Source organism: Lygodium microphyllum, chromosome 4 (assembly GCF_053477565.2).
Source record: "Lygodium microphyllum isolate KBCC chromosome 4, Lygodium_microphyllum_v1.1.10, whole genome shotgun sequence".
NCBI classification, from domain to species: Eukaryota; Viridiplantae; Streptophyta; class Polypodiopsida; order Schizaeales; family Lygodiaceae; genus Lygodium; species Lygodium microphyllum.
This window is the reverse complement of record NC_141138.1, coordinates 4,327,442-4,342,848: the sequence shown is the minus strand read 5'-3', so window position 1 is coordinate 4,342,848 and position 15,407 is coordinate 4,327,442. Positions and strand designations below refer to the sequence as shown.

Here is a 15,407-nt window from a genome sequence, read left to right as displayed (position 1 = left end):
ATGTTACTGTTCCAAACATTTCCTTACTTTCAATGCTGTCTTGCAGAACTATAAAGCATGCAACAGGTTCTTAGTATTCCGAGTCATGTTTATGACTGCGATGCATTCCCCGCATTATCGACAAAGGGTTGAGATGATGAACATCCTAGAGCGTATCTATAATCAATCGCCTTTGTACATGGAACAAAGATGGACAGGTACCTCAGGAATCTACTATATAGCTGCCCACCGGTTTGCATACCTTCAAACCAACCTAAAGAGGATCAAGTGGTTGAAAGACCTGAAAGTTGTGAAGCTGTTCATTTTTGTGGAAGGTCACGTGAACTCAACTTTACATATTCGAGGTCGGAGGGTTGAGCTGAACTCATATGTATATGAGGAAGTGACCCGTGTAATTCTCGCCGACAGGATCAAGGTGTTCGGGTGCCATGAGAAGAATGGGTTCCAAAGGAAAGGATACCCTGATCTTCCAATGACTTACCGATTTCTGAAGATCCATGACCCGAAACCATACTATTATCCAGTTCCTGTAAATAAATGTAATACAATATTATTCTCTCCAAACTAAATGTAAACAGTTGGCTTATCATCCCAAGACATGTTGTATTCCGAAAGGGCTATGCCCATATAAATATAATAAGACTTCTTTTTATCAATGTTTGATTGTGCATGTAAATTGATAAGAAGTTAAGTGGTCAGATTGCTTGGTTGATAGCGGAAATGGAGATGAAATATAAATCGTAACGATTAACGAGTAATAACGTTAAGAAACCTTTATCCAGGCACAACCCCAGGTACAGGTTCCCAGTTTGCCTCCCACATCAAGTACTGCTGTAATCCAAGACAAGAAGTTTCTTCTCAAGCAGATTAAGCCACCCAAATTTGACGGGAGAGGCAGGTCCGTCCAAGCAGATGCTGAAATTTGGATTGAATCCATGGAGGATTACTTTGAAGCAGCCATTACTGCACCCGCCAATCAGGCTATGCTCGCCAAGCTGAAGCTCACCGGCGAAGCCACGCTTTGGTGGAAGCAATGGTGCAGAGATCAAGGGATGACGGAAGGATCCGTTATCTGGGAGAAGCTAAAGAAAGCCGTGCAGGGAAGATACTTACCACCTGCGTATTGCACGCAGAAAATGAATGAGCTTTATGAGCTATAAAACATTTGGGACTCACTCTTGACATATACTATTCTAAATTCGTCTCACTTCTTAAGTATGCGCCACAGATGGATATGACACAGCAGGTGTCAAAATTTTGTGCTGGTTTGAATCCAGTAGTGAATACCCGTCTCGAATTAATACGCCCATCAGATCTTCAGGATGTACTCATTCGAGCTGCCCCTGTAATTCAGGAGGTGCAGGCTAGACCAAGAGGTAACAAAACTTGGCCTTATAATGACCCAAACAGAGGAACATTCAGGCCTGAAATGAAGAGAGTTCAAGGTCAGAATCAGGGACAAAGAAAGAAAGCAATAACTAACAATGTCAACAACTTTTTTCCTACTCAAAGCAATGGCCGAAACCTCAGTTGTTTCCACTGCAACGAGCCCGGTCATTTCAAGAGGCAATGTCCCAAGCTTGGAGGAGGACATCCCCAAGCACCTTTCCAAGGAATTGGCCATGGTCACGGAACTGCTACCTGAGGCAGAGGAAGAACCGACTGCGTTGCCAATAGGCAGATGTGTGAAGAAGAAGAACATCCGACCATGGAAGCAGAGTTCGAAAGTAGAGACTGCCAACCCGGCCGGCGCTGGATACTGAACATGTGAGAGTTCCTTTTTAGGGGTTAAGGTGACTCTTTTGCTTCATCACAGTATGAACAAGGATATCGCTACTCAGCGGAGGATATTGAACATATACAATAAGCGAGAAGAAGATTTCCCATCACTGTGTGCTTACAATGATTACTTGGAAGAAGTTGAGGATATAATCTTCAATTTGATAGAAGGAGTAGATGTTCAGGCTACTAAACAGAAGGTGAAAGCATATCAAGAAGAAAATGCTGATCAAATCATTGCATCCAATGCATGGAAGGCAGAAGAGCGATCAATGGCTCTAAGAAGACAAAATGCACAAGGAACTACACAAGCAGCTCCTACTGTGGAAGAACCTTCCGACCAGACATCTGGACAACCAAGTGGAACATTTGCACCAGCTGTGGCACCTGGTGCTGTCTTCATGTAGCCAAAACCCACTGGTCCTGCATCACATTCTGGTCAAGATCATGATGGCCTGTTTGAAGATGAGGAATCAAGGAAGCAAAGAGAAGAAAAAGCAGCCAGGGCAGGAGGCTGGACTCCTGAATTGGGTCGTAGAAGAGCTTTTGAAGAGGCATTTGCTAGTTTGTGGGTGAACTGAAGCAATCAGCCTTTGATGTTAGCTATGATTGATCGATTCACTTGCGGTGGCCCGCTTTCCTGGGGAAAAAGGGGCTACTTTTCCTCGGAATTCTGCGACTGGGACCAGGGGTGCTTTTCTGGTTCTAGGAGGGAAGCCAATTTGGGGGGAGGAACGGAAGAAAAAGCACGGAAGGAGGCTGCGACTGGGAACGGCGGCTGGTGGAAGATTTCTATTCGGAGATTTGAGGTCGAGCATCCTCCTCTCGGTGGACATGGCGACATCTCCAAGAGCAGTGCAATCAGACGTCGAATGGGATAAAAATGATGTACTGCTTGCGAGTTGGACCAGAAAGTAGAGGAAGATCTTTTATGCGTGATTACAACTTCATGACGAAAATGCTTGTACCATGTGGCTATCCACTTGAAAAAGAGGAAGATTAGACAGTCTTCTCTAAAATGTCTACTCTTCAAAGTCTTGTTCCTGTATCAGACATTGCAACAGCTCTCTGTTAAAAGGAATACAGAGGAACAAATGGAATGCTGGAAGAGGAACAGCGATCAGGGAACTCTGATGATCATGGCAGTGAGGGGAGTAAAGGTTCGAAGAACCACCATAGCAGCAGGAACCGTGGTGAGGATGACAGACCTCATACTCACCCAGAGAGAAGGATTTGGAAGCCATTAATAGGATAGCTATTTTACCATCACTATATGCACATGGGCTTTCAAAGCTCTATTAATGACAAGTCTTATGGATTTAGAGGATTGATAGTTATAGAAGATGAATCTGTATCCTTGTTGCAACAAAGGGAAGTGGTCTGGAATAAAGAGGATGGACTGGCATCTATAATTGAGGCATTAACTACTGAACTTCCTATAGAGAAAGAGGGTGTTTTAGTAGTGAAGGATGAACATGGCTTGGCTGAATGGCTGAAGGATCATATTCTGAAACTCAAGACAACCCTTTTACTGGTTAGTCTAGAAGAGGTTGCAGCTGTATAAACTCTGTGACTACTCGATGCTAACTGAATAGGCCCATCCTAATAGTCAACAAAAAAAAAGGACAATACTAACAGGTCATAAGGTGCTCTGAAAATTTCAAAGCCTTCTTTTAATCTACCAAAGTTAACATCAGCGTTTGATGGCATTGACTGCATTAGTACTCAGATTGGATGGTGAAGAGATTTAGTCTCATCAAATTCCATTCCCTCTTTTACTACTTGGACCAGGCTAGAGCTCTACTGGACTGCCAAAAAGGCCATGAACAACTACTCTGAAATATCTATGTGATACAATTATTACTTTCTTAAGGGCTATGGTGACTAAAACCAAATTTCTTTGCAGAGATTTTTGAGTTCAGAAGTCATAATGCAATTTGAACTTGCTTGATTCTCTTTGAAACCATGATTTCACTTTGTCAATGAGTAAGAAGCTCAAGCTATTAATGCCATTATCTAAATTGAGGTTCCCTTCTTTCAAATTGAATCGTGATCTCACTTGATTGATCTTCTATCCTGAAATTAATCAAGGTCCTCTGTGGTCGCGACTTTGCTTGCGAAACCCTTCGACACCCTCTCTCCTTTAGCAAACTTCTCCGCTGCTAGTTGATTCTCCAAGTTTTGAATCCTCGTACTGACTCCTTAATACAGTCAAAAAATTGTCAGAACAGCTTGTAACTAAGGCACACAATGCATCTGCATTCCTTCGTTTCTAGCTCGTAAAAGATCTGCATTTGGAGGAATCATCACACAAGAATTTGATGGGTCGGGGGTAGGATGTGGTTCTGCGTCAATCCCTAGCACAGTCTCAAGAAGCTCATAAGAATCAAGGATAGTTGTAATTTTGAACTTCCACAAGGTGTAGTTTATACTATCTAACTTGCCTTCGCTGAAGGTTGGTGGACAAATCCTCAGTGTTTGAATAGCCGCTATAGCAGCATCACCTCTGCACCACTTCCTAATGCGCCAACACCGCTTCCGAAAGTCGACATAGTTTCTCTTTGATGTTGAAGCCTTTACCTCTTGCCCACTCTTTGATCTCTAGAGCCCCCTGGGCTCTGATACACAACAGATAGAGAGTACACAACAGATAAGAGGAGAATCAATAAATTCTTTAGCTCCAAACAACTGATACAAAGATGGCGTTGTCCACCCATGCACTTCCACTGTGTGAAGCTTAGATGGCGATCTAGACAGAAGATAGGTGAAGAGCTTAAGGCTAGCTGGAACAACAACTCTAACTAGGTGAAAGATGAATGATAGATGGCTGTGAGGGTTTAGCTTTTAGAGCCCGCGAAGGCCGTTAGGTCGGCCTGACCGACCTACCATATGAGCCTCCACTAGTCGGCCAGGGAATATTCCAAGGAACGCTTTTGCGGCCCCCGAACCCCAAAATAGGGGCCCCTTTTAACTCCTTACCTCGCAACTCAATGCAATGCGCCTCGAGTTGCTATCAGCTTAACCACTTCATCTAACCCAAAGATTAGACCCACAACGGTCACTTTTTTGCCATCTGGTCACATAGACCTCATCTGATATACAAGTCAGGACTCAACCCATGTTCGGGCTCACATTTGGCTTCTCCTCATAATGGCGGCCTTACAACTTTGAGCACCATGGATCATTGGTGGCACCTAATGAGGGTGGGGCATTGATCATATCTAACAACGGAATCATCAGATTTGCAATCTGAGCAATAGAGAAGGATCTACTATTTTGATACAAGTTTTTGGTCCACAAGGGAGCTTCAAGAGATATTATGCTATTACTTCTAAGTAGTGCAAGCCAAGGAATTTGTTTATCTTCTAAGATTCTATCAATACATTGTTCTTTGTCTTTATCTTGTGTACCTCTTGTCTATTCTTTTTCTTCTCTTTTGTCTCCTATTCTCTACTTCCTTCTATCTTTAATCCCCGATGGATATGACCTTTCGACTAAAACCCCTTTGACATTGGTGAACCCAACGTGAGAAAGTTCGTTAGAAGAAAAAACAAGATGGGAGAGCCTTCAAGCACAGTTTCTAGTCATGTTTTGTAGTAGTTAGTGCAGAATATAAATATGCTTATGCAGGTATAACAACAACAGGTGATGCAAGCTTCTACACAAGCAAAAAGTATTGTGATGAATACTCTACAAGCAGTAGAGCATGAGACGAAGTTGTTTAATGGCATGAATGTATCTTTATATTTGTATACCTATGCTCAAAATATGGATTGCTTTGAGATGACTCAACTTGTGTGGATTCGGTATTTTGTGCGGGTCACTATACATGAGCTGAAAGGTCAAGTTACTCAATTATACATGCGGGATGCTGACTGGGTAGCTTTCTAGAAGACACCCAGGGAAGAATTTCACATTGAAGACACTAGTTTGATTACCCGTAACACTTTCGAGGAGTGGGTTCTACAACCCAATAAGGGTCTTGTGGTTAAAAAGTTATTAAGAGAATTTGAAAGTTGGTTTGAGAAATTAGATCTTGTAGAACAACAAGCTCTTGCAAGTCAAAAATTTGAATTATTTTTATAAGCGAGAGATCCTGAGCTTCAAGAAAATCTTGATGATTTGTTAGAGGATCTGACTACAGAGACAAGACTTAAAACAGGGTGGAGGTATGTTAAGGAAGCTAGTATTTCATTGGTTTAAAAGCGTAGAAGAATAGAAAGATTGCATGTATCTAGCTTGCCCATTGTTACATGCAAAACAATTGATGTATCTAGTAAGTCATCCACTTCTGTGGCTAATCCTATGGTTGCACCTGATGTTCCCAAAGTTAGGGAGAATGATGCATTAGATGAATTGGTTAAAGACATGCACGATCTTTAGTTGAAGGTTGTAAAATTGGATGAGAAAGAACACGAGAAAGGGGGACAGGAAGCAGCCCCTAAACCAGGGAAAAGATGTATGTGGTTGATAGTTTGTAGCATGAAAGAAAGGATTGTATTGCTTATTAGGATGCCTTAGCATGCCATCTCATCTTTTGAAAATATGGCAAGATCCATCCACAAGAAATAGGATTGCCTCTTGCTTTGAATTTTAGAAAGGGAGCATACAAAAGTTGTTGGAAGACTTGGCTGTTTGAAATGCTTATGCGACTATACATGCTACTAATTTTGGTCTATAGTTGGATAGAATTCTTGACCAAGTGATGGTTGGTCCAAAGGCTTCAATATGGACACATGCTTTGCATGCAGCCGAAAAGAGAAAAGTTACTGATAGTGAAATGTCTCATGTAAGGCAAGGCATTCATGACATAACTGGCTGGGAATTTCTAGTAGATGCATATTCAATGGATGTATATTTAGCAAAAGTGAAAAACAGAGATGTACTTGTGGAAGAGAAACAGAAGAGAGATGAAGATAATGCAAGGACATCTAAGAGAATGATAAGAAGTGTGGATCAGCCTAAAGCTACAAATTAGCCACCTCTCAAGCATGTTATGGAAGAGTTTTTGCAGGAGCAGAAATAGGATAGCAAGCAAGAGAATAAGCATCTAGGATATAAGGTACATCCTACTATTGAGAGAACCACCACGGATACCTTGGAAGATCCTATAGTGGAAGATTTAGCCATTGCATATGTAGATTTTCTTAATGCAGCTGAAGAGATTTATGAAGCTCATATTTTACTTGATGTAGGGACTCCAAGGGAGATTGATGAAGTGTTGGATACACATGATTTCCAGGATGCAATTATCATTTCTAAGACAATTCATGAGCTTGTGAATATGCCTTTAGAATATGTTAGATGTAATGCTCCATAGTTGGCAAATGTTTTAGATGCTTTGTAAGTGGCCTCAATAGGAAATTCAAAGATGCTTCAAGATGTGGACTACTTCACTATTTTTGGTAATGGTCAACATGTGTTTTTATGTTTGATGTGGTATACAATTGTAATATTCTGATTTTCCAAATACACGCATAAACTGCCTTTATAAGTCGTGAGGATAATTAAATGATTAATGGCAAATTTTTTCAATAATCCCTCTCTCCTCCAGCCAATTGTCATACTGGAGGAGAAGGAAATAACAAGGGGTGAGTAAGCTCCTTGCTGGAGCTTGCTGAAGGAAGTAAGCATGAAAGATGCCGCGTGGGGGAGGGAGGATCCCCCTCCCCTCACCTATATAAATGGTATGGGACATAGCCAGGGAGTAGTGGCTGCCGTGAAGCAAGAGGAGGACACTGTCAGACTACCGTCGAGAGAGGGAGAGATTTCTGACGCTTGCGTTGAAGCACTGCTACCGAGCGGGAGGAGAAAGGCCATCACTCCACTGACTCGAGGAGCTGCCGTGGAGGCGAGGATTTCACTGCCGTCTGTCAGTTCACCGATGCCTTATCTCTCGCCACGTGGGGCTTCCACAACCTTACCAGAAGCATCAGAAGGTTCTTAGGAAGCTTCTATAGCCTCCTAAGAAGCCCCCCTTCATGTGGCCTACTTAAGCCCCTTTCATATTACACCCCCCCTTACAAATTGTCCTTGTAGGCTTCCACCTAGCCTTGTTCATGTGGGCTCGGTAAAACCCTTTTCCCCCCACATAAAATACCCTTTTTAAGGGCTTATACACCCCTTGCTTCCCCCTTCTTTCCGTGGGGTCTCGGCAGACCTTGGAAAAGACCATTAAGCCCTTTCCCGTGGCTTTACTAAGCCGTACCCTCGAAAGGTTTTAAAACCCCCTCCCCAAGATTTAAACCCTTCCTGTGGGTTTCTCCCCTCCTCCACAGAAATATCCCTTCAAAGGTCTTTTATACCCTTTGCCCCCTTTTTCAATCCGTTAAAGTCTAGTTAGTACCCCCTTTCCGGTGGGTCCTATCCGAGGCCTTTAAAAAGGCTCATTAAGCTTGTCCCCTTGGATTTCCTTCAATCTCTCAATTAGCCCGAGTACTAAACCCCTTTCCGTGTATTAAAAAGGCCGCATTCGGGATGGCTCCTAAGAAAGCACAAGGCGCAACCACAGGAGGATCCTTCCTAACATCCATGTGGACATTTCACCACAAGTCTAGGTTTATTTTCTAATTTTAATTTACATCGTTATAATTCAATCGTGCGTGGATCACTTTTTTTAATTTAAATACTTTGACTAATTTAAAGGAAAGAGCATCACGATGAAAAAATTCGGTCATTAGTATTTTTTTTCCAATAAAAAGAACAAAGTAAAGTCAGCATAAGATTTCTAGCAAGTGGTTTTTATGCATTGCAAGGAAAAGAAATTAGATTAATTAATGTCCATTTTTACAAAACGAAATGATGATAGTACACTTCAATTAAACATGGAAGGAATAAACCATTTATCACATTATTGAACATTTTTGTCGAGATGCCTCTTAAGGAAAGTTACTAGCAACCATAGGAAATTGCTAGGGCTGCATGAGGAAGATTTAACTCTAGGTAAGTGACCTAAAACTCAAATCAACAAAAGGTTGTGTAAGTTCTGCATACGACAAATTCATTTGGAAATGAAAGTAGAAAAAGGCTACATGTTTAAACATAAAAACCTAAAGCCTAGTAGCATGAATGCATGTTATAAAGAGATCAAATCGAATTATGCTATAACTTATCATATGTTTTGATTTTTAATCCAAAAAGTTAGGGTTGTAATTCAACTTATACGTAGGCAATGAATCATGTGGTTACGAAAATGGCAGTGTAATGATCTTCAAGAATAAACAAGTTGGTTTAAACCTAAACACCTAAAAACCACGAAGGGACTCGTTTAGAAAGAGTTCAATCAATGCAACACATCCCAAAGAGCTAACTAGGATTTAACACGTTGACGATATTACCTAGTCGCTCGTAATTCCCAAAGTTGAAACTCCTATACCCTAAAGACTTGCCCACATTTAGGAATGTAGGGACATTGGAACATACTTGCGAGGAGTGATCTAGGGTTTTTCTAAGAATCTCTCGCTAAAAAGAGGAAACTCAGAACCCTAGGAACGAAAATGTCGGCCTAATGCAATCAGGAACGGATTGTTATATCTAATCATGATACCGTGATTAGAAGACACCGTTGATGGGTAGAATAGTCCCATAGTTGATACGACACTTGTGCAACAAGTTGCAGAGTCGCATGATCTTTGTAACGTGTCCACTTGTATCTTCAGGACACGTCTTAGTAGTACATCGGAAAAGATGTGTAGAAAGCTCCGCCCGGCACTCCCATGGAATGTTACGGGGTCTGCAATCTAGGGCTTTCTGTGTCTGCCACATAGCGGAAGTATTCCGACCATTCCCACTTGGGATCGACATGAATTAAGGTTTTCTTTATTGGTCATTTCCTAATTGCAAATAGTGTTGGACCCAAGCGAACTACTTTACGCATAAATGCCAGGTCCGAAGTGGATTCAAGCTACACTTGGTTCAAGGAGAATGGGAAAGGAGAGGGATGCAAAGCTCAACCTCTCTGCCATAAGGCATAGTCCCATTCCGTTCTCCTAAAACAACGTAAATCAGGTTCAATCATAAGTCTAGGTCAATGATTTGGTTGTGCATGTCTTTGACAATCTTCTCACTGTCCATCATGATTTGAGAAAAGTTCACGGCCAACCGGGACTACCCATCCGTAGGACGGACCTATGGCCCATCCTCCGCACTTTCCTCAGGTTGACTTACTTATTTAATTACCTAACACATTAGTTGGACATGTAACAACTAACTTCTTTAATTAACCCATTAGGCACTGGTTCTTTCACATAATCTTATCACTTGACATAGAAAAACAATATCAGACAAGCATCTTATTAACAGGTTATCATATTTATCTTTGAAATACAAAGAGTCCAGCCCGTAGGCTTATCCACAATCCGCCCGAAGGCTATCCAACAATCCACAGGGATCACTAATCCAAGTTTCTGCCCATAGACTAGTATGTGGGCCTCGAGATCCAATCCCGAGTCATGTTAGCCTCTTGTGCAGGGCTCGGAAGGTGAGGGATTTACGGCCAGAGCCCCCCCGGCACCCAAGTGTCCTCCTGCTCCAAGTAGCGCTCAATGGAGAGACCTCTCACGGCGGGTTCGGTCCAGTTGCCTGGCGTGGTTAACAACCCCCTTGGTTAGGGCCAGGCAGGCAGTCGGGGGTAACTGAAGCTACCTGTCCCTTCAGGACTTCAACCTAAAGTATAGATATCCATTTATCTTTTTATTCATTAATCAAACAAAGCCAAACAGTGCTCTAAAATATGTAGCAAGCACACACATTTCCATTGATCGTTTTTGTTGGCAAACTGCTAAGAAATGAATCCTTTCTTTTGAATACGTCCTGCACTCGATCCGGGATGACTTGCAACTTGGCAAGATCCCCTATATCCTGGGTTAGGGCGTACCCTATTAAGCTGACTTGGCCAAACCTTAAGTTCATAGGTTATTTCAGTTTATCGGCTAGTATTTAGTTTCCAATCAATCTTCTTTACTCAAGAAAGACCACTAAATTAGGATGATTATTCATCCTCTTTCAAGATAACTTGTGTAAGGACATGCCAACTTCATTACAAGAACTTGGCCATTCCCTTGTGATCCCATCACAAGATCATATGACTCCGCACTTGTTGCACAAGTGTTGCATCGAAACTATGAGACAATGGAGTCATGAAACAATCTGTTTCACGTTACTAGGCTGACGTCGTTAGACCTAGGGTTTCCAAGTTTCATCTTGTAAGATTCTTAGGGACAAACCCTAGCTCACTTTCCAATTACATTTTCACTGTCCCTACATTCAGTGAATGTGGGCAAGTATTTAAGGTATAGGAATATTAGTTTTAACAATACGTACGATTAGGCCACGTATTAAATTCCCTAGTGAATTCTTTGGAATTCAACTTTTTTTAAACGAGTACTCCGCGGTTTAGGTGTTTTAGATTTATGCCAATTTGGTTAACTCTAGAATATAATTTCGAGATTACTTCCACATGATTCGTTGTCTATGCGTAAATTGATTTTTCAACCCTAACTTATCGATTTGAGGTCAGGCATAGGTTAGGTTAATTTCAACTAATCTTCCCTTTACTTTGCGAACAAAATTTATGCTAAATAAGCAACCTCTTACTTGATAATTTATGCAGTTGACAAATGGTAATTTCATAGAGTTTATGCATCATAAGGATCATTTCATGCTTTGCACTTTCCATGATGATTCATTGCTAAGAGTATATGGGTTAATAGTGCGAGATGCAGTTTATACTTCTAGGCTTAATCGAAGTATACTATTTTAATAGGTAATAATCTAGCTTAGAATTCATTTCAATGCATAAAGCTATTTGCTAGAAATGCATTTATGCTTTCTTTTATTTTTTTGGAATGTTTTATTGAAGTATTAATGACTAAGTTCCTTCATCGTGATCATTTAGAACAAAAGATATATCCTATTTCTAACAATTAACCTTGGTGATTGAATTACAACAATACCAAATAAAAATTAGGAAGGAAAGCCTGGGATTGGGGTGAGATGTCCATGTGGATGCTGGGAGATGACCCTCCCGCGGCTACGCCTTGGACTTTCTTAGGAGGCATCGCAATTGTAGTTTTTCGGAGGTGGAAGCAGCTTTACAACTCCTCTTTGGAATTCCATCGTCGCTCCGTTGCACCGTCCGTCGAAAGTAGTTTTTAGAAGGCTCCCTCCTTGAAGTAGGGATTTCGAAAGGGGATGCTTCAAAATTTCTCACTACTAAGACCCATTGAAACCATGGGGAAGGCTTAATGGCCCTTGTAAACTCGCACCAACGGGGAATAGAAAGGTGTGGAAAAGAAACAAGGTGCACGAGAGCTCCAAGGGTTATTTTTGCATGGCCTAAGGGGAATTTTTAACAAAACATGGGGAAAAAGGAAAGGTTATTTGGAATAACCTTTTATGGGGGAAAACCCTAAGGGGGAAACTCCAAGGAAAAAGTAACCTTAAAGGTTATAAGGGTCTAAGGACCCTTAGGCAAGTTTGGAGAAAAGGGTTTCAAGAGGCCACGGAAAAGGGGCTAAGAGAAAGAAAAATAAAGGGGCTTATGAGTTTAAACATGGGGGGAAAGGGTGCTTTTGAAGCCAAGGGAAAGGGGCTTATAGGGGGTTAAAACCGGGGGAAGGGAGGGGGAGGAAAGGGTTTTAGAGCCTAAGGGATAGGCTTAAGGGATAAAACACGGGGGAGGGGGGGGGGAGGGGTGATAAGACCTTTAAGGTCTGAACTCCTTTGGGGGGGGGGGAAAGGTGTTTATAAAGTTTAAAACATAGGGGGGGGGGGGGGGGGGAGAAAGGTTTCAAAAGGCACAAGAAGGGGGCCTTGGGAGGTTTTACGACACGGGGGGTGAAAGGGGGCTTATCTAGCCTTTAGAAGCTTCCCCCCAGGAAGCTTCTAAAGCTTCCCACGTGGCTCAACGACGACTGGCGGCGACCAGCTTGACATCCCTCCCTCTCTGCAGCAGCAGCGGAAACGCCGATAATGGCAGCCCCTCCTCCTTTGTGATAGGCGACAACACCCTTCTTTACGATTTCTGCACCTCCATCAGTTGTCACGGCAGCCCACTCTCTCCACCTCCTTTTTTTTTCCATTGCGGCAGTGGCCCAGGGTTTAAATAGGGGAGGGGAGGGTGATCCTCCCTCTCCTTCGTGTCAATTGGCATGGCATTAAGGCTGAGCAAGCTCCAGCGAGGAGCTTGCTGGACCTTCTATTCCCCTCTCCCCCTCCAGCATGACCGTCGGCTGGGGGGATAAGGAAAAAAAAAATCCCATTATCCTTAGTAAAAAATTGCTATATCATTATCCTTATTTCCTATAAGAGGTAGTTTACGTGAGAAAATTTAGAACGTTACATTCTCTCCCCCTTAGAGGAATCGAGATGTCCTCATCTCGAGATAAACTAGGGATATTGATGGTTGAGAGTGCCTTCCTCTACCCAAGTGGCATCCTCTTTGGGATAATCTTTCCACTAGACGAGGCATTCTCTCAGGGTTCTGGATCTTAATTGTCTCTTCCTAACATCTAAGATCTTATCAGGCCTTAGTTCAAGGACTCCTTGACTAGGCATACAACTTGTTGGTCATAAAGTATATGGTTAGGATTAGATACATACTTTTTCAATAAGCTGATATGGAATACATTGTGAACCTTTAGATTCGCAGGGAGTTGCAGTTTATAAGCATTAGGTCCTAGGCATTTGAGGATCTTGTATGGTCCACAATATCTTGGACTTAGCTTCTTGCAATCTCCTAAAGATAAGGAACTCTTTTTAGGGCATATGCGAATGAAGACCATGTCTCCTTCTTTGAAGATTCTATCTTGACGCTTCAAATCCGCGTATGCCTTCTGTCTATCCTTGGCCGCTTGGATGTCTTGTCTTATTGACTTTATTTGGTCATCCATCTTTTCCAACATCTGCCTTGAAGCTTCAACCCTTAAGGTTGGATTTGAAAAGTTTAGGGGACTTTGATGGTCATGACCATACAATGCTTGAAAAGGAGTCATCTGAATGCTTTGTTGGTAAGAAGCATTGTAGGCAAATTCAACCAAAGGTAAGTATTGAATCCACCTTTTCGGCTCTCGACAGCAGTATGCCCTTAGCATATCCTCGATGACTTGATTTACCCACTCTGTTTGGCCATCCGTTGTTGGGGATGGTAACCGGTGCTAAAATAGAGTTGAGTCCCAATAGCTTCAAAGATAGCTCTCCAGAAGTGTGACGTGAAGAGAGAATCACGATCACTAATGATTCTTCTAGGTAAACCATGTAGCTTGAATATCTCCTTGATAAACAATCTTGCAATGTCTGAGGCCTTATAGTTTGTCTTTACTGGAATAAGGTGTGCAACCTTAGTAAGCATGTCAATCATAACCATGATGGAGTTGTATCCTCCCTCGACTTGGGGTAGGCCTACAACAAAATCCATACTGATGAATTCCCATTTCATTTGGGGAATGTCGAGCGGTTGCAGTTTTCCTGGCATCTTGACATGTTCAGCTTTGATACGTTGACAAGACAAACACTTGGTGACATATTTGAGAACGTCACCTTTGAGCCTCTCCCAATGGTAGCTCTTCCTAAGTGCATTAAGAGTTTTGGCATAGCCAGGATGTCCTGCGAAAGGGGAATCATGAGCTTCCCACAATATATTCTGCTTAAGTGACTAGCTTGCTGGTATACACAGCCTTGTTCTATAGTAGACAAGTCCACTATTGATAGAAAATTCATGATACTTAGCCTGCAACTTTTGATTCTGATCCTTGATAGAGATCTCCCTTAGCATTGTTTGGTAGGACGGATCATGGCATGCATCCTCTCTATCTAATTCAAGTATAGGGTTGTTTGGCATAGACACTTTTGTAGCTAGAGATCTGGTTGTTGATGGATTCTGTAAGATTAGGGAGTTAAGGAATGCCTTGCGACTAAGTGCATCGGCAACTACATCATGGTTTATGCCTGGATATGCTATTTGAGAGCTATTGAGCCTTGATTTGGATGCGGACACTTTGTTGTTGGTTGAGATTTATGCTACCTTGGTTGATAGGTTATTTTACCTCTAGGTTGGTTATGCCTATGGTCTACGAGTGCTCCCGACTACTCAGGATGATATGCTAATGTATTTGGATGATGCCACTTTGATGTTTATGCTCCCATACACTTCTTGAGAAAAGAGTAGATCTCAATTCTTGGTTCACTGCCATTTTCTTTGCAATTGGCATTTCACTTGACAAGGTTTATGCCCCATGCTACCCATAATGGGACTGATGTCTGATGTGGATGCTTTTGGGTTCGGTTACAGTATGGCAGATGTTTGGGTTTGAATCGACTTGCATTTGAGAATTTTGTGGAGTAGTTTGCATTTTGTTGGCTTATCACTTATGCAGCTTGGATGCTATTTGGTCCTTAATGCCTCGATTATGGATCTTGGATTTACTTGGATGCAGATACATTCTCTTTTCCTAATCGGTACTTGATTTCAAAGTCATACTCCTCCAACACTTCAATCCACCGACGTTGCATCATGTTGAGCTCATTCTGGGTAAAGATCCACTTGAGACTCTTATGGTCAGTTACTAGGGTAAACTTCTTACCCAACAGGTAGTGTCTCCAAAGCTTTAGAGCGTGGATGACAACTAGCA

General features: G+C 42.1%; 1 pseudogene; it reads left to right on the top strand.

Moving 5' to 3' along the window:
- Positions 1-1,817: 1,817 nt before the first annotated feature.
- LOC148036749 (uncharacterized) lies at positions 1,818-2,361 on the top strand (annotated as a pseudogene).
- Positions 2,362-15,407: the final 13,046 nt, after the last annotated feature.